Below are 20,732 nucleotides of genomic sequence, written 5' to 3' on the forward strand. Positions count from 1 at the left end.
AGAGGTCATTATCCCTTCTCTGCTGGAACTCAGGAAGAGTAGAGATGGGACAACAGGCCCCTCCCCTTTTCCTTGGCCACCACAAGACTAACACACCAAGGGACAGTTATATGAAAATTACCTTGTTAAAGAATTAGGGAAAACTGAAAAGGAAATGATCACTTGGGTTGGAAAAACTTCTAATGAACTGTGAACATGGACTCTCTCAATCAGCTCCCAGGAGAAGGCATCTAAAGTCTAGACTTTCACAAGGACAAAATCAATGTGCAAGGCCACTGTATTGCACAACTCCTGGGAGCACCATTCACATAATAGTCTGTGTACTGACTCACCTGGAGTCGTGCAGAGTTTGGTGGACACAGGTATACAGGTGGCCTTGCCTCATCCCTAAGTTGACCCACCTTCACTCAGATCATTTCATGGCCTTGAGCACCCACTTTTTCACGTCTCCATGTCCTAAATGCTGCTCTCCTTCAGTAACCCTTCTCACTTTTCCATAAAAAGAGGTCTCATCTCCCTAAATCAGTCCTACATTTTACTGTCTCATGTGAAACTATAGATGCAGCCATGCGGTCAATATTAGCACATTGCTCATCACAAAGTCTTAAGGTCACCAGTAGAATAAGCTCCAGTCCCACAAACACAAGTGAATATGGATCTTTTGCTCTCCCTACCAAGAAGAGCTCTCTCAAAGACAAATATTTAATGGGGGAGAGGAGAGAAAAAAGGCTACAATTTAAGCCATAATGGGTAAAGGCTCTGTCCCCACCCTATGGTCAATGGGTGGTCATTATTGCATAACAAGGATTTGGTTTCTCTGGGTCTCTCTCCTATGTACAGCCATCCCCAGAAAGTGGCTACACTGGGATTTACCTGCTTCTCCATCTAACTAAAAGACCATAATAATAACCTGAATGATTACCAAATAATAACACCTCTCTCTAGTACATGTATTTTCTACTGGGGTAATATCATGACAATTGCTTCTTAGGAGGAATAGAAAAATCTTAGATATTACTCTAATTTATAGCCTCTACAGGACTACAGTACATGAATAGGTACAGAGTATATAAAGGAGGAGGGGAAATTATAAGAAAATCATTGCCTAAAAAGGCTCCTTTGGGGAATGATAGTGAAAAAAAAATTGAGAAACACTGCTCTAATAGAGGAGGGAAATGGATGGGGGAAAGTTGCCAATTCTAACTGCTAGGATAGCTGTTATTATTGTTATTATTATTATTATCATTATCATCATAATTTAAAACATTTTGTATGCATGACTTAAATTAATCCTCTTAACAATCTTAAGGGGTAAGTGCTATTATATTCATTTAAGATGATGAAACAGCTGTAGAGGTGCTGTCCAAGGCCACACAGCTAGTAACTGGCAAAGGCATGATTCCATCCCAGTTCTGTCTGGCTCCAAAATGCATGGTCTCAAGCATCCTAGAATACTGAATGCATCATCAACCCAGCAAAAGGGAGATTTGTCCCAGAGCAGCCCATCTCTAAACTCTACTGACTACTCTACCAACCCAAGTCTACCTCTAAGACCATAGATGACAGTTAAGTTTAAAAAAAGAGCCAGTCTTGGGAAAATTCTGGATTGGGTTGTGGATGAGGGGAGGGGAAACTGTCCTCACTCTGCCCAGGAGTCTGACTCTGCCTCCTCTTCCAGGAGGCACAGAGCCATTGAGACCAAAAGCCTGCAACCTGAGGCAGAGAGAGCAGTGAGAAGGGGGAGGGTGGCCTTGCTATCAGCTACTGCTGCTGAAACCCCGGCATGGGGCTGCAGCCAAGCCTAAGAGATGGGGTGACCTCTATACAAACAGAACTTCCCGGGCAGCGCTTCTGCAAATATAAACACGGGCTCACCATGTGATGGGTTCAACCAGTTCATGTAAACACCAAGGGGAGAAAAAAATTCAAGGGAAAAAAATATGCTCCAAAAGGACAGAGCAGGAGATGTAGTTTTGTGACTCAAAGAGAGGGAGGTCAAGAGCTAACAGACTCAAAACCCACTAAGTCTGCAGAGGGCCACTTCCAAGCCTGGGCACAGGAAGCCTCAATCCCCTGACAGTGTGGGAAGTCCTTGGTCAGGGGCAGTGATCTGTGCACAGTTGACTTTGCCCCCACATATGAAGTGTTTTGGGCTAGGCTTCCATGGAAAACAGAGCTGGTATTCCTAAAGCAGGAGGACCAGCAGTTACCTATCAGAAGGGCTTCTCCATTGCCAGGTGTCTTTGTGGAAGGAAGGTGCCTCAGGAGGTCCATCTAAGCTTGGGAACAGCTGACCTGCTTGGAGGCACGGGATGGATGGAATGAACTCTGAAGAAACAGCACACTCTCCCTCCTTCCACCTACTCCCCAGCCTGTTGTTTGTGCTGGCAAAGAGGATGCTTTCCGCATGCCCTGTGTTATCTGTGAGAATGCCAATGGAGCCTGCTGTTTTTGCAAATAATCCATGCTGCCCCTGTAAGAAGAGCCAGCTCTCCAGAGCATTTGCAAATATCACCAGAGGAGTTTTGACAGCGCTCTATCTCTGTCTTTCTGAGCCATATATTACCCTAAAATAACTGGCCAAGGAGAAGGTTGGCAGCTGGACCCAGGGGTACAGTAGGAGACAGGATGCTCTGTGTTGCTGTCATGGACTCTCCAGTATTTCCAGAAGAAAGCACAGAGTTCTGGGATGCTGCCACAGTCAGGACAATCAGAGGTCTCCAACTCTGGATTAAACCAGAAGGGCGTTGGGTGCCACCCCAGACCCCAAGGGATTCACTCAAGCAGGTGTAGCCTCCTGGTGGCTCAGTGGGGTACCTAAGAGTTCCACCTGGGAACCAAAATTTCGTAACAACAGAAGATGTTTGGGGCAACCCAGTCCAGTGGACTCCTTACCCCACCACTTCTTATCAGTGTGACCTTGGGCAAGTAACATGACTTCCCTGTACCTCAGTTTTAAAATGGGATTAATTGTAGTCCCATTAGGGACTAAGGTAGTTGTGAGAATTAAATGAGTTAATATTTGCGAAGCACTTAGAACAGAGCCTGGCACATATCAAGCTTTACTAGCATTTGTTCAACACACAGAGGCTCAAATGGATCTGTGCAGTATTGAATGCCAAAAGGCTCCTCGCTCTATTCTGTTTTTCATTCATTTATTTATTTAATAAATATTTATTGAGTGCCTACCACATGTCAAGCTCTGCGTTGATACTGCAGCTGTGAAAATGAGCAAAAACAGTCATGGCCTGCCCACTCTCGGGACTTGGAGTCTACAGGTCAGCTCTTTTGATGAGCTTTTCCTCCAAGTACCTCTAAATCTCTGTCAGGTTAAACGGCCCCAGCATAGATCAGATCTTGCCTGGGGGGACACGCCCCTGAATGTGGGATCTGCAAAGGAAAATTGCTTGTGGTTTCCCAGCTGTCCTAGCCTTGTGTGCAGGAAAGAAGGGGGCCAGAGCCGCAAGAATGAGCCCCGATATTCACAGGGCAGATGGTAAGAACCCAGTTGAGTTGCCCGGGGTGACAATTTCAGCCAATTGCCTTGTCAGCACCCATTCCAGCTTCTACCAGACTCTCTTCTACTGCAGAGGCCAAAACTACATTTCTCAGACACCAAGCAATTCAGGTTTGGGATGCAACTTGGAACCTATGAAGCAGATACTCTCATTCAAGACTTTGATTCACAGTCAAGTTATGAAGGAAAAGAAGGCCAGTATGGGATGTCCATTTAACTGGAGCAAACTGGAGCATAAGCAGGCACGCCTGGAGCAGTGGCCATGGCCTCCTGATTTGCAGGCAGTTTTCTGATCATGGCAAATACAGAAGCTTTCATGGGGGCCCAATTCTGCAGCAAGCTTTGGAAAGTCATTCCTGGAAGCTCCACCTAGAACCTTTTTCTCCAGCCATCCCAATGGGTCCATGCTATCTGTGCCTCTTAATAGATTCCTTTCGGCCTACGTCTGCAACTAGAAGCAAAAGAATCTACCCAGAGCTGACCATCCCTAACAATGTCACTGTGGTTGAACCAAGGCTCAAACCTAATGGGAAAACTATGTTCCTTAAGGTGCTGGGAAGGAGGCGACACTAGTGTCCTTATCATTCGGCCAACACCAACAGTGCAGCCAGCCCTGAGAGTCAACAAAATCCCTCCTGGATGTTTTTCTTTATAGCGAGCTTCCCCATTCACTAGGCAAAGAAAAGCCTGGAAGGTTTTGGCTGCAAGACCACAATGAAGTAAGTAGTAAAGGAAGAGCAGATGAGTATAATGCTATGTTCTTCCCACCCTAGCCTCTGTCACGCAGGACTTTCTCTCTCAAACATACCAAGTGCGTTCCTGCCCCAGGGCTTTTGCCCTCGCTGACTGATCTGCTGGGAAGTGACTTTCTGCTGCATTGACCTATCCTATCATCTTTGCAGAGCTTACCAGTTATTTTATTGACTTATTTGTGTATGTGTTTATTATTTTCCCCCAGTAGAGCATAAGCTTTTGGAGTTCAGGAGCCCTGAATCCCCAGACTACAGAACATGACTGGCACATAGTAGGGTCTCCAAACAAATCTGTGTACTGACCCTCATTCCTCAAACCTACTTCCTGAGGTTCAAGTCTTTTGAGTCAGCAAAAAAGACTCAGCCTTTTGAGTATGAATTAAATCCTAAATACATCATGAAGACAGAAGAAGCTCACGGGTTCAAACCTGGAGGTCAACGGTGAGGAAATCCTTCTCTGAGAAATTAATAAGTTAAATCAGATGGAAATAAATTTAATCTTCTCCTTCCCTCTTATTATCCTAATTGATTTAATTTTATGGCAACTTTTCAGCATTCTTACAACAGAAAGCAACTCCTGTTGCGCTGGTAGCCCAGGAAGTAATTACCATGGTCTTATTCTAATTCACTAGCAGACACTCTCTTTGGCTTTGAGAACCCCCGAGAGTGAAGGAGTAAATCATGAAGATTAGAGAATGCTTTTTCCATTTCTTATGTTTATTTTACAATTAAAAACTGTGCTAAAATGATTAGGTATAACAATTGTCTTTTTTTTCCTTCATTAAAAAAGAAGGCACATAATTTCAAGTGCAAAGGAAAACATGAACAAATAGATGCAAACAGTGAAATACAGCTAGGCATCCTATCCACTAATCTTTAACTGGTTTCAAATACTGCTGAATGCAGCCTTGGTTTAATTCCAGAACTGAGTAAATTAAACTTTTTTTGATTATCCTAACTTGGACATACTGTCTCCCCAGGGCTTATCCCAAGTCTAGTATGCTTTGTGTCTTTGTAGCAGTTTCTTGTTTTTTTTTTAAAAAAAAAAAAGTGCAAAAAGCTTCTATCTCACTTTGATCTCTTTCTAACAAGAAAGACCCTTAGTATCCTACTTGCAATTTATTAAAGAAAAGTCTAATTCGTCCTTTTAAGTCCCCAAGCTCTTTTCCGGCTTCCTTCCCCACTTTGCTACCCACCAAAAAGAAAGTAAAAAATCAGACAAATGTTTTTCAGCTTCATTTAAACCTCACTGAGATTTCCAACCCAAGATGCCTGTAATTTGCATAGAGTCACTTCAGCATTCCCAGGAAATATCCGCCATGGATAGAAACTGTCCTACAAAGAAAGGCAACAATTATTGCCCTTAACAACAAAGTTATTTTAAGCAGGTTAAGAACACTATTTAAACAGGCAAGAATGCTATTTCTCTACCATGTTTGCATCCCACCCATTGCACCCAAATTTATCTGCAAGATCCTTTGAAAGCCCTGAACAAAGTGACAAAATAGAGACTAACACAATTGCCAATGGAAGGATAAGGTACTAGGGACAGTCACCCAAGTGCCACAGGTGTTTCTCTGCCTACCCCTCTTTTTTGTTCTCCATTTGGTGGCATGAATATCAGGGGTAGGAGCCTCTCCTCTGTCCCAGGGCTCTGAGGTTTAATCCACCACTTGCCAAGTAGAGCAAATTTTCCCAGCTGTCACCACAAGTCAGTTCACCTGAACAGATGTTGACAGTTTGGTTTACAAAGAAGAGAGCTAGAGAGGTGGCGCAGTGGGGGCAAGGGAAAGGGATGCCACTCAGGGAGCTTTGCTCTCAGTGGGTACACCAGGGCTATGAACTCCATGGGATTCCTATTTCTAACCTGTCTCACTCTCTGCACTAGAAAGTCTGTGCACAGCCAAGCTTCTAAGTGGCACAACCTCAACTCCCTCTTCTCAGCCCCTTTCTTCTCTCTTGGTAGTTCCTCGTGCTTGGAGAAACCTCCAAAGATCATCTAATGTGGTAGTTTGTAGATTATACAGAAGAGTAAAATGTCCTCCAATGTTTGGGGCCAACACTGAGAATGCCAATGCCTCATTTTCCAAGTATTATATCAGTTAAGGGGCTTTCAGAGGCAAGTAATAGAGAACCCAATGCAAGCTGGATCTACCAATAAAAAGATCTATCTTTTCATGTCTCCAGAAGAGCAGAGGGTGGCTTCAAATAAGGTCATATTAGCAGCCTAATGACATCCCCATGGTCCTGAGGTCTTTCCTTCTCTCCAAACTATTATCCATTCATATGTATTTTTCCTCATGGTTGAAAGAGGCTACCAGTGGCAATGGAGACTAAGAGCTTCCACATTTAACAAGAGAAAGCAGAGAAATCTCTTTCCCAGACATGGAATAGAAATATTTCCATGATCTAATCTGATTGGACTAATTTGGGTCACTTACATAACCAAGAGCTGTCACCAGAGTAGACCAGTGGTTCTCAAACTTTTCCAACTTGGGACCCCTTTAAAATTCTAAAAGATTATTGAAGATCCTAGAGAGCTTTTGTTTAGGTAGGTTTTATCTATTGACATGTATTGCATTATAAATTAATAATGGGAAATTTTAATATCTATTTATCAATTTATTTTAAAATAATAATAATAAACCCATTGTACATTAGCATAAATAACCTGTTAGGGAAAATAACTATATTTTAAAGTTTAGTGAGAAGTGTGGCATTGTTGCCTATTTTTGTAAATCTCTTTAATTTCTAGTTTAATGGAAGACAGCTGGGCTCTCATATCTGCTTCTGCATTCAGTCTGCTGCAATATCACATGACAGTTAGCCTCTGGAAAAACCCAGTGTATACTCATAAAAGATTGAAAGTGGAAACGGCAAATAATGGTTTAGTGTGAAAATAGTTTTCACCTCCCAGATGCCATGGAAGGCTATTTTCATACTAAGCCATTATTTGCCTGGATATATTCTGAAAACTGCTGACTTAGACTAGTAAGGATTACCCTCTGAAGTGGGGGGTAGAGTGAACATCTGAACAAAACTGGATCCTGTTGGAGGAGGGAAAGGGGTCTAAGTTTCGGTAGCAATCCACAGTGTCGCCTTCACTGATACTAAAAACATAACCACAGCCAAAAACAACTGTCATCTACCATCTCCCATGTTTCTTTATCATTTTGATATCAAAGACACTGGATGGGCACAATTTCTAAATAAAGGGTAGTAGTTTTGATTGAATACATAAAATGTTATGAAAAACTTCCTCCACTGATTGGATACTGAAGGAGAAGGGAAAGAAAACATACAGTGGTCTCTGGCTTGCGAAGTGAGTGGAAAAAGATGGTGCTTACTGAAATAGAGACCTACATGGGGGAGCAGGTCTAGGTCAGAAACAATGAATCCCACTTTGGACATGTTGACCTTGACTGGGGCCTGGGAGGCAGCCAAGTGGAGAGGTCGGGAGGGGAAAAGCTTGGGGAGTCTTGGGCATGTGAGTGATGCCTGCAGCCCCTGTAATCAAGGAGGAGCCCTGGGGGACTCTGCAGGCGGGAGATGAGAGATGGCCTAGGGAGACCTTGAGGGGCACCCATCTTTAAGGGGGGGGGAGGGGGGAGAGGAAAAACAGGCAGAGGACAATGAAGAGAAGTTGTCAAAAAGCCAGGAAAGTGTGTTCCAGTCAATGGTTTCTAAAGCATTCAGGAAAGAAACAGTGATGGAGAAGCAGATGTATGGCAGCCAGATTCTAGGGGCTATGAGTGTGGGCACAGAAGCTGATTTACTGGCAGCCTTTGTGTTGGCCTCTTGCTTCCAGTGTCTACAACCTCAAGCTTCCTCTCCATTATTTTTTTTAAAATATATCTTTATTGATTTCAGAGAGTGAGGGAGAGGGAGAGAGAGAGAGAGAAACATCAGTGATGAGAGAGTGGTCATTGATTGACTGCTTTCTTCATGTGCTGGGCATGTGCCCTGATGGGGAATCGAACCTCCATCTCCTGGATCCTAGGTTGGTGCTCAACAGCTGAGCCACGCCTGGCCGGGCAAGCTTCCTCTCCATTAAAACACAAAAAAACAAACATTCATTCAGAAAAGAATCTATTAAAATGTTTTAATGACTGCATAGTATTCCACCATGTGGCTGTGCCACTATGTAGTAAGTGATCACATATATTGTCAAGTGAAAAAGGCAAGACACCAAATAGTATATGAAGCATAAAATGAGGCCCAGGGTATGCTTGGTCAGGGCTTGGCTACTCCGTTCTTCTGAGTGCAGCTGCTAGCTTCGTAAGCTGATGTGATTTTTCAGGGAGCAGTGGGGACAACTTAAGTGCCAGGTAGCTGGAGAGGGCAGGGAAGAGTTTCTTGAGAAAGAGAGAGAAGAGAGAATGAGACAATTTCCCCCAGGAGTAAAACGTTGGCGAAAGAACACAGATGTTTTAAAGCATATGAGGGGAGGTGATACTTGTTGCATGAAACATCTCCATCATCTCCCAAAAAATTCTAGGAAAATCTACCAATGCTTTGGGAATTGGAATTGGATAGGGAAGAGAATTAGTGATTGGCCTCCCGACAGCACAGGGCAAGAGCCCCCAAGGCCGCCCAGGGGACTTTGTTATTTGTGAGCTACAAACAATCACAACAATAATGATAATACTAATGCTTATCATTTCTGGAGCCAGGCAACACTCTAGGCACTTAACTGTGTTAACTCACTAAGTCTTCACTACAGCCTCTCAGCCCAGGCACATGGTCATCCCCATTTTACAGATGAAGCTTGTGAGGTCACAGAGCCAGTAACCAGCTTAACACCTGGCTCAGAGATTTGCTTTTCGCTCCACACGCCACTATGCTTTTCAGTAAACTAAGCAATATGCCTGTTAGAAACTAGGAAAAAACCTCACCCACAGTTGTCTCTGGGTTATAAGAACATGGTGATTTTTGTTTCCTTATTTATGCACTTTCTATATGTTCCAAATTTTCTACAGTGATCAGGTATGACTTTTATAATTGTATGAAGGTAACAAAGGGATCTGACTACATCATCAATCACATAAACATCACTACAACTGATCAAAGCATAAATGAGACCTCTTTTACAAGCATTTCTGTTTTAATAAGTAGCAAATCCCTGAGCGAAGGAGGGATATTTCTCATCAGCAAGCAGGCTGGGAATTGTTAGAAGGGAGGGGAAAGTTTCTTCAACTCTGAAGTTCTCCCCCTGCCCACCAACAACTGGACATAACTGTGCTTCCCAGGACAGTCCCCTGGAAGGAAGGGAATTGGGGGGTTTGTACCCTCCAGATGTAATCAAGGCCTGTCAGGGTCCCAGAACTGTGACTGAATCCTGAGTTTGGGTGAGAGAAAAGGTGGGGCCGAGTGACCTGCTTAATCCGAAACATGTCATCATGGCCTGGCAGCCCATGGAAAGTTGGAGCTTAAAGAATGTAAGTCTCTGACTTGGTCATCCTGGTACCCCCTTAATTTGGCACAGTGTTACATAGTAAGTGCTCAGGAAATGTTCAATTAATAGACTGAATCTGCTTCCCTGGAGGTATTTCCCATCATGATAGACTTCAGGTTGAAGGGGTGAAGAAGTGGAGGGAGGGCAACAATGGACAATGACTTTTCGAGTTGTCGAATGACCCTTGTGGCCCGAGGGGAGGCAGCACGCCCTAAGGAAGGAAGCATATACCAAAACATCTCCAGGCCTGGGTTTGAGTCCCAGCTTACAGAGGTTTCTAGAATCTGGACGTTTGATGGGATTTGGGGGGGTCTTCCCATCACCGTCCCCAGCACACATGCAAATCCCTCCTACAGTCTCGCCATCTGGCGACCCTCCAGCCTCCATCTGACCACATCTCCCTGGTTCCCCAAAGAGCTCATTCTAAAAACAATCCTTGGACAGATAATAAGGAAACCTCTCTGAAAATATCAATCATATAAGAAACAGAAACCCTGAATTATTCTAATATATGGAACCTGGTTGATATCCAAGCCATAATGTTCATGAGACTCAACCCTGCCCTCTCCCATGTCCACTGGGGCTACATCCTGTCATCAAAGTAACCCCAACCCACTGGCCAGTGCTCTCTGGGATGCTTGATTCATCTATTCAAGCCATATTTCCAAATAAGACAAAGCACTGCTGACTCCAAGAGCTTGATTAAATCTCTAACCTTTCTGAGCCCTCCATTTCCTCATCTAGAAAATGAGAAATTAGATCAGACAATCTCTGTCTGACATCAACTCTAAGGCTGCCCCTATGGTCCTGTGATTACTCTTGCTGGAAAAGTGGCAGGTGGGGTGGGAGAAGGTACTCAGGATTTATGTGGGAGTCAAACCTGAGCCGCAGGTCAGAACGGCCTTGGCAATTAGCAAAGGCTGAGAACGTGAAAAGTGGGTGTATTTGCAATTAAGACCTGGATGGCTGCCCAAGGCTCCAGGGACACTGAACAAGGCCACAGTTCCAAGCCCCCTGAGGGAAGAGGCCCACCTGTCCACCAGCTGTCGGGCTGAGAGAGAAGGTGCCTAGATCCCACTCAAGCTACATCTGCAGGAAGCTCATCCACCCAGCATGGCTCTGGGCCTCTCAGGAGCTGGGGGAGGCAGGGCCTTTTCCAGATGAGGCTCCCAAAATTTCTTTTCAGGTCATAACTGGGAGATGGGGAACAAAGTATATAAGGGGTAAGACAGTAAGGGAAAGTATGGCAAAACTAAGAATTTATAAATACAGAGTCACAGCCCAAAAAATGCTCTCCCATTGTATGGATAGGATGGGATGGCACCAAGATGCCTCCACAGTGTTCCTCAACCCTGTCCTAGCACAGCTCCAGGGCAGGCAGGGTGGTGTCGTGGGGAACACAGGCTCCAGCTGAGAGTGCCTGACTCCCATCCCAGCCCTGACTCACAGCTGCATCACCTGGACCCAGTATTTAACCTTTCTAAGCTCAGTTTCGGCATCTGTATAATGCGGATAATAATAATCTGTATAATGGGGATACCACTAACCTACCTCCTAGGTTCTTATGAGGACTGAATGAGATGGGTTTAAGAAGCACTCAGTCAAGTGTCCAGAACCTAAGACATACCCAGTCATGGTCGTAGGGGCAGAAGTCATTGTTCTCTTGTCACTTGACAGGCCCCATGCCAACCACGGAGCTACTGTTCATTCTGGAAGTTCCTGAGTTTGGAGAAGATGATGGAAAGGAAGATGTAGGCAGAAAAAAATCACCCCAGTGATTAACCAGGAGAGAGAGTCCTTTCTTCTCTAAGCTCCACACCCAGCTGCGCCCCATTGCTCCTGGCTACAGGCCTGCAGGGAGGCGTCAGGTATACCCACAGGGGATGGGACTCCAGGCTGGTTCTGCTGAGTGCCCAAGAGGCTCACCTCACAGGTAGCAGTCAGGGGCCTAAGGGACAGATCTGAGCAAGTCAGGGCACTTGGTGAAGAAGTGGGAGGAGAAATGTTTTGCAGTGATGTGAATGGGAAGAAATGGGAAAATCAGAGGCCAAAACCCAGTGCAGAAAATACGGTTGTCAGATAAAACACAGGACACCCAGTGAGATCTGAATTTCAGATAAACAAGGAATAATTTTAAAGTGCAAGTTTGTTCAAATATTGCATGCAGCATACTTATACTAAAAAAATAAAAATAAAAATAAAAATAAAATGTTTATCTGAAGTTCAAACTTTACTAGATGTCCTACATTTTTATTTGCTAAATATGGCAGCCTTGGCAGGAAGCACCAAGACAGCATGCTGGAGAGGGTGGATAGAGGGTCCCATGGAGTGGGGAGGGGGGAGCTGGGCTCAGCCTTGGGGTTGGGGACAGGAGACTCAAGAACACGCAGTGTGGACAGGATGGGTGGATGGAGAATCTGATGCTTAGGCTGTGAAAGAGGTGAGTCAGGCAGAGGAGGGAAGACAGAGCACTGGGGCCTTGTGTGCAAAGGCCCAGAATCTGAACCAGCACAGGGCCTTCTGAGAACTGGGGGCATCAGTGTTATCCAGGGTGGCCCACAGCAGGGAGAGCAGGGCTTCTCAGGAAGGGCCTGGCACCCCCCTCAGGAGGTGACCCTTGTTAGGAACACGTTTATACAGAACTGTTTTAGCACCTCCCATGTGCCAGGCTCCCTTCCTGAGACACGGTATTGAACAGACAGACGAGCTCACTGCTCTCCTGATGTCTCTGACATTCTAGCAGAAAGTGAGGGCATGTCAAACAGTGAAAAAGAGAAGAAGGGAAAGAGAGCCAGGGACAGCCGGAACTAACCCCACTCCCATATTTACCTGGCTAACTTCAGTTCTGCCTGGATAGTAGCTCCTTGAGGAAGCCTCCCCTGAAGCTTGTTAGGAGCCCTCCTTGGTTTTCCTGGTACAGCACTATACTGTGCTCCCTAAAGGAAAGGGACTCCCTAAGTCTCAGGTACTCAGTGTGGCGATTGGTACCCAGCACACGCTAAAAAATGATCTGTTGAAGAAATGCATAGGTTTTGGACATGAGGCATGGCTATGTGCATCTCATGGAGAAGCCTGAGACTTATTCATTTGGAAATGGAGAAAAGGATCGGGGGCTGGAAATCAGATTTTTTAAATTCTAATATATGGATGGTATGTCGGGGCCATGGGTGGGAATATTCTTGTTTAGGAAAAGAATCATTATAATAAATTAAATATGGTTCTTTCACTAGAAACACACAACATGAACACTGGCAGTCTTGGGGGGGGGGGGGAGCCAACCACACAAACAAAAGCAAAACCCCTTGGGGACTGGGGCTTATTTGGGGAACTGACATAGGTGGCTCAGTGGGTCAGAGAAAAGCTGAGGGCCAGGCTCAGAAAGGCCGACTCCAGAACAGGTCAGGACATTTGTGCAGCAGGAAAGAAGCTCATTCCAGGGTCACTCACTTCACCTAAGTTCTGGGAGAGGGGATTCACTAGCATCACTCAGGGCATGGACCCACTTTCTTGGTTGGACCAGGACAGGACCTCTTTGAGACTAAGGGGTAACTCTGCTACATGAAAATAGGGGAGTGTTTTCAGAAAAAAAAAGGAAATGTATGCTTAGCAGCCAATACACAAATGTCCTAATAGTTATAAAGCTTTGCCAAAATGTCAGAATGCAAAGCATTTGCACAAGTGACCCGGGGATACTGCAAAGTCTCTGTCTATGGTAACCTCTAAGAAAAAGTCATATACAAACCCCTTCCTGAGATTATTTGAATGGAGCATTGGCTGAAAATAGAATAAACGAGGCAACATCTTTAGTTGTTTCCAGATCTACAAGAATCAACATTTTAGGGCGATGAGGGAGCCTGGAAGGTTTGATATCGTCTATTAGTGTGTCTTTTCTATGTGAGATAGTATGAAATTGTGGTGTGGTGGTGACAGGGGTGGGGTGGGGGGCACCATGGGTGAGCTGTTGGAATAACCAATCTCAGGTTGGATGGGTAATGTCTGATTTATGTGTAGCTCTGCTTTCAGTGTTGCAGGCACATATGTCAAGATAGACATCTAGACGTGTTGCGACGCTGCAGGCAAGTTGCCCTCCCTGTTGGAGCACCTGGGATTTACAGGTTCGGAGGAGGCCTCCCCATACAAGCAACTGTCAAGAATGATGGATGCTGAAATCTCAGGTAGGAAAAAGGCATAAACGAGAGGCCTGAGCTCTGGGAACCTGTTGGGACTTAGTTCCATTCTTTTTATCCTCAACTGTCAAGGACCAACGATGGTGATTCTTTCCAAAGTACCAGAGAAGTGATTGCAGAAGTAGCAGGAACTGCTTAAGAATCCTTGGAGGGGAGTGGGGGAGGGAGTGGGAGGGAAGCAGAGTGGTAATGGGCAAGGGAGGCCATGGGGCAGAGAGCCAATGGTGGAGACCAAGAGGTGATTTTCCATGTCAGTAAGAAACTAGGATGATTTTCCTTTGAAACTTTTCTTTTGGACAAGAAATCTACTCTCCAGCTATGATACTGATCACCTTTCTCCTAATTTTTAAAGCTCAAGATCTTTTCTTGACCTTCCTAAATTGCCCTACCCAATTTCTCTTTCCTTCCACTTCTCATTCCTCTGCTTCTTATCTAAAATCTAGACTCTCATGATAAGCATGGAAGATGCTAAAGCCCACAGACATTTGGCCCCAAGATTTAAAGGAAATAGCAACAATCCTTTCCATGTACATCATCCTGATCAGACCTAAAAGCATTTTAACTAATGCAACCCCATCCGATTGTCACACTGGCCCTGTGACATAGGCAGGCCTGGCCTTATTTTGCTTCGAAGCTAAGAAAACACTAATAGAGAAATAAAGACCTGTGTTCAAGATGATGTAACTGGTAAGGAGTAAAGCAGAGGTTAATCCCAATCTTATTTTTCTATCTTACTATTAAAAAGACTGTTCACAAGTGTGATGGCCACATTCATTCACTGAAATAACACTGAGCTCACATCTGCACACAAGTAGCTCCTTGAAGAAGATACCTGTTCTCTGTGCCAACTGCCAACAAGTCCAATAAGAATGGGGCTGCACTACTGCCGAAGAGAGTGGAGTTAGGCGTCAAGAAGAACTTCCTCCTTCTACTGGGGCTCGGATACACTTTCAAAGAAGGTCTTGGTGTTTTCTTCTCTGGAGATTTTTAGAAAGGATGGACACTGCTGATTTCTAGTATGGCTGGCATGAGGTGCTCACTGTGGATAAATGGACAGATGTTTAGCGTTCTTGAGTGAAAGGAGCTAAGATAGCAGAGCCTTGGGACCCAAGTCTGGAAGTCAAAGCTTAAACATCCAGGCGGATCCCACTGGCGCTCTCTGTGGGCCCTTGAAGCTGTGCCCAGGGCTACCTCTTTCTCTCCAGGCTGGGTGGGTTTAGGGGCAAGGGAGGCAGGGATGAGGCTGTGAGGAATGAATGATATAATTCCCCTACAATGATCTGAGCATCTTGGGAGAAAGGTGTGGCATAAATACCAGGTATTATTATTATGAATCAAAATTTCTTCCCTTTAAATCCCTTCTTCATTTAATACTCTTGGCAATGAACCATTTCTAGGAAAAGGGAGTAGGAGGCTTGGGAGGTAGTTTTCCAGTGGAGTGGAGGGTTTTGGATCCTTTCAACCAGGTTTCACAATCTTTCTTTTCTTCTCAGGATCGAACGTCACCAACAGACCGATCAGACACCATTCTGTCTAAACAGGAAATTCCCAACCCTGACCCCAACCTTCTCCTTCCGTCTCCCCCCACATCTTATTTACCCTTTGACCTTAACATAATATAAATATTTAACCTCATTTATTACCTGAAAATTATCTGTACTTATTCTGTTTACTTAGTGACAGTTACGTAAAAATTAAACAAAAACTACAGGATTGGGTCAAACAACCATCACATCTGATTTTTCCATTGAGGTAATCCCTTTTAGTATTTAATCTAGATAATTAACTGATTGCTTTCCCAAAATATGCCACGGATGTTCCCAGCCCTCTAGCTATCAGCCCTTCCTCACGGTCCTCCATCCCCCACTCTCACATCTCTTCTCTGCCAGGAAAAATCCCACTCATCTTTAGATTCCACATATCAGTGAAATCCTCTGGTACTTGTCTTTCTCTTACTGACTTATTTCACTGAGCACAATACCCTCTAGGTCTATCCATGCGGTACAAATGGTTAAGATTTCATTCTTTTTCACGGCCAAGCAATACTCCATTGCATATATGTACTGCTGCTTTTTTTATCCACTCATCTATTGATGGGCACTTGGGCTGCTTCCATAGCTTGGCTATTGTAAGTAATGCTGCAATGAACATAGGGGTGCATATATCCTTTCAAATTAGTGTCTTGGATTTCTTCAGATATATACCCAGGAATGGAATCACTGGGTCATAAGGCAGTTCCATCTTTAATTTTTTGAGTGACCACCATACTGTTTTCCATAGTGGCTGCTAAAGAACAAAATAAGTGAACAAACAAAATAGAAACAGACTCATAGATGCAGAGAACTGATGGTTGCCAGAGGGGAGAGGGCTTGGGGGGCTGAGTGAAAAAGGTGAAGGGATTGAGAGGTACAAATTGGCAGTGACAAAGTAATCATGAAGATGTAAAAGTACAGCATAGGGAATATAGTCAATAATATTGTAACAACTATGTATGGGGCCAGGTATACTGAAAATATCAGTGGGAGGGATCACTTTGTAAAATATATGCTGTACACCTGAAAATAATATAAAATAACATTGAATGTCAATAGTAATTGAAAAATAAAATTTTAAAAAATCTCACTCATCTTCCAAAACCTATTTCAAATACCCCCTCCTCCAGGTAGACTCCCCTGAGAGCCCTCCCACCTGTGCAGCAGGGCTGGTGCTCCCTTCTCTATTCCCAGAAAGCCTTGGGTGAACGTGCATCTTTCGTCTTATCATAGCATGTGATTTTCTGGGGCCTCCTAGGAGACAATATAATGGAGATGTCCCAGCAGGACTCTAGTCATACTCCCTGGCTTCTCATACAGACTCTACATCTCTCTAGTTGGAAGACACAAGTCCAGTGTAATAGCTTTTCTATAGGCCAGGGAACCCAACTTATAAGCTTCTGCTTGATGAGCTTCTGGCTTCTAGGAGATGCTATGCAACGCTTGAGGGATGGATAGACAAGGAAGAAAAAGGAATTAAACCAAAGAATAAATAAAGATAGAAACTGGAGAAGTTAGAGGGAAGAGGCAAGAAAAGAGGAAAGACTTTCCTAATGAGAAAAGAGCTTCTCATAACCCCTAAGTTAGTCTTCCACGCTGCAGCCTAGCAGCTGCTGTGGCCTTCGGTTTGGGGGTGCAGGTTGCATTGTTAGTGAGCCCTGTGCTCCTCACGCCAGCGAGGGCTGAGTTGAGGCTTGAGTGCAGCGGCAGGATGAGACATGAGCAGGCAGGTCCCATCATCTGTGCTGGCACCGCTCACAAAGTCTGCCTCTAGGGCAGGACCTGGCTTTGGGACTGTCCCACCCCCTACCTTACTCAGCCAGATCCGCTTAGCCTGGGGCTGGAAGAAGCCCAATTCCATATAACTTGGGATTGACTTAGCCTTTTAACACACAAGTCAGACCATGCCTGTCCCTCCTCTCCGTGCTCCAATGGCTTCCCCAGTCACTCAGCCTACAATCAGGGCTGGACCCTGGCTACTTCTCTGCCCTCTGTCCCCACCTGGCCTCCTTGCTCTTTCTTAAAAACACCAAATGGGTTCCCTCTAAAGGCCTTTGCATTTACCGTTCCTTTTGTGAGCTTCTACTCCTCCAGATACATACAGAGCCTGTCCCCTCTTCTCATTCAGGGCTCTGCTCAGATGTCACCACATGGGAGACATCTTCCAGACCCCCTTCATTTGCTCCCACTTACCTTGCTGTATGTATCTCCATCACCCTCATCTCATCTGATATGACTATTGTTACCTACTTGCTCGCTGCTTTATTTGGTTTTCACCTGCCTCCCCCTCTACACGTGCACCATGACTGCAGAAACTATATTTCGTTCACTGCTGTATCATCAAAGTGCCTGACATGTAATAGGTGCTCAGGAAACAGTTGTTAAGTAGATGACAGAATAAAGGACTCCAACCTTCTCATTCACAGTGAGGACCCAGGGCAAGAAGAACTTGATCAAGATCTTACTCACCAGCTCATGGGTGGCAGATCCTAAATTCACTCCACTTCTCCTGGCTCCCAGATGGAGGCTTTACTGCCACTCCATGCTGTGATCTGGACAATGCCTCACTCACCCTCATCATTCATCCATGCACATACCCCAGGGTAGACTCTGAAAGGGCAGCTTCGCCACTGAGAGCCCGGTGCACAGGGAAGGGCACCCTGCACCCAGCTTGCTTCCTGTGCTGTACTTGAGTCTCCTTGTAGGCTCATTCCAAATACGTTCTATATCTGAATGTAAAGTTGCTCTAAGAACCCAAGTCAAGATGATCACAGTCTGGGGGTGACCAGTCATGGACTATGTCCACAGAACAACAGTCCACTGGATTTGGTTGGCTTGGGGTTAGAGGGCAAAATGAATCCTTAGCAACAAAGGACGATCAGAATTAGAATGGGTTTCCAAGTCAGGGTAAGATATTATTAGAACCCTTCAGAGACAGCTATCAGTTTATGTAACATTCACTCAGTCATTCAGCAGATAGTGATTGAGTGCTTACAGGAGTATTTTAGGATCTCTAAGAACAGGCAGGATGACCTGTGAGTTCTCATAAGCCCAGGGAGCCTGAATCTGTATGACTTTAACCTCAAAGAACCTCTTTGAAGAACAATTTCTTCATCAGCTGAAGTCCTGAGCACTGGGGAAGAGAAATTACCAACAGAGTGACACAGTCTTCCTCCCCCTCGGCTCTGCTTCCGCAGCTTAGATAACAATGACACCCACATCCCAGAGTTGTGGCTGTTGATCTGAGCTACGTGGGTCCCCAGTGGCTCATTTTTTCCTTCCCTCTCCCCTAAGAATAAACAGTACTTCCTCGGACAAGGCAGGGTGGGTTACTCTTGGGGATTCCCCAGCACAGTCAATTCCACAGCCTCCTTGTTCAATGGTCAATGGCTACTACCAGCCCTTTTCGTCAGAAAGTTCCTTCTGAAGCTTGCCCGCATACCTTGCTGCTACCCCTGTTTAAGTTCTTTTTTAAAGATAGTCTCTGTCATCAAAGATAATTCTCCAGCTATCAGACCTCCTTTTGTACCATCTACTAAAGAATACATTAAAAAATCAATCAACCAACAAAAATGCACTAGACATCAATTATATGCAAAAATCAATGGTAGGCTTAGGGAGAGGTACAAAGAGAAGGCGGAGGAAAGAATGGTGGGTCTGGAGACAGATCTTAAGTTGGAATCACACCTCTGACACTTGTTCCCATGAGGACAAATTCTCTTCCTCATGTCAGGTTTATCATCTGTGAAATGGGGCAAGCAATTCTTGCTCCATCTACCACACAGGGTTGTTGTAAAGCTCAATAAAAATTATAATAAGCAGGGGCTTTATAAACTGTAAAATTCCACAGAAATGTGAGTCAGATGCAATACGATGTAGTGGAAAGTCACTGAACTTCCAGCGACAGGGTTGACAGACAGGCCTGACTTCATCACTCACTTCCCCTGGGACTTTGGACAGGTTATCTAACCTCAGTTTCCTTCTCTGTAAAAATTACTGCTGTGCAAATGAAGACACTGCACATAGGCTCCTGGTTCCTAGCAGATCCTCAGTGTGTATTTGTTCATTCATTTGCAGTGGGCAAGGAGAGGGCAGCGCATGCAAGCAGATCAAGAAGAGATATAACAGCAATGAACACCTTGGTTCAAGGCAGGCTTGAAAGGCCAGCCTGAGGAGCAGGGAGAAGTGAGGCTGGAGGGCTGTGACAGGCTGTGACATGAGGAAGGGGAAGGAGGGTCCCAGACTAAGGATTCTGGCCTTGAGAGAAGCATTTATGGGCATTAAGGAGCCACTGATGATTTTAGAGTAGGGGAATAATAGATGAAAAGTATTTCTGTTCTCTGTGAGAAGTGGCTTGGGAATGAGGAACATTCTGGAATGGTTGGATCCCCAACTATAGGCCTGGTCAGATAACCTGTTAGAATGGAACAGAGATTTCAGAAAGTCAAAGCCAGACTAGCACTTCCTTTGACATAGCTAGAGCTCAGAGCAAAACCCAGCCTTCCAGAACTTGGGCCTTGTATTAGTCATAGATAGCTGCATAACAAATTACCTTAAGAAGTAGTAGCTAAAAATAAAAATAAACATGTATTATCTCACAGTTTCTGGGAATGTCTTAGCTTGGTGGTTTAGACTCTAGGTCTCTCTTGAAGTTGCACAAAATCTCAGTCCTTCCTGCTGAGACCGGGCGCTGGGTGGGTGAGAAGGCAGATGTGTCCATGTGGTCTCCTGCAAGAGCAGACATAATAGAAGCTTATATCTATGCTGATCATGTGACAATGGCTATTATAAGCAACCTTCTCTCAGAGGTATGTTACCATTAGACACACTTGACAGATGAGAAAACTGAGACACAAAGAAATTAAGTAACTGTCTACAGGTTACTCTGGTATAAGCAGAAAACCAGGATTCAAATGCAGGCTGTGCAGGCATGCTGCCTTGGGGACCCAGGCATGAAATTGCCCTTGATAGCCACAGTGTCAGGAATGAGGAGAAGAAGCAGAAGCTCCCATGGCAATTCTGGGATCGCAAGAGGCTCCCTACCTGGGGGAAACAACCAAACTGCACTTGCCCCTGCTGGACCCTGGACCCCATTCTTCCTTCTGCACTCCTCCCACCAGAACCTTTGTGGAGTTGACCCCCAAAACACTGGTGGAGAAAAGCCTGTTTCAATCGAGTTCTCACTAGAATTTCCAGGCTAGCCCCAGGGGGAAGACTTCTCTGCCAGGACACTAGAAAGTTTCCAAATTTTCACATCACCCCCTCCAGGCAGGGAATTAAAATAAAAAT

At 44.9% G+C, this 20,732-nt stretch overlaps 1 long non-coding RNA gene across 1 annotated transcript in view; it reads right to left on the reverse strand.

The window, feature by feature from the left end:
• The window catches only part of LOC107524747 (uncharacterized), a 138,886-nt gene extending 118,765 nt beyond the window's left edge, over positions 1-20,121 (reverse strand). The window contains exon 1 of the long non-coding RNA XR_001602004.2: positions 20,043-20,121. This is a non-coding gene — a long non-coding RNA (uncharacterized LOC107524747). The remainder of the gene's footprint in view (positions 1-20,042) is intronic.
• Positions 20,122-20,732: the final 611 nt, after the last annotated feature.

This window comes from Miniopterus natalensis, chromosome 8 (assembly GCF_054644295.1).
Source record: "Miniopterus natalensis isolate mMinNat1 chromosome 8, mMinNat1.hap1, whole genome shotgun sequence".
NCBI classification, from domain to species: domain Eukaryota; kingdom Metazoa; phylum Chordata; class Mammalia; order Chiroptera; family Miniopteridae; genus Miniopterus; species Miniopterus natalensis.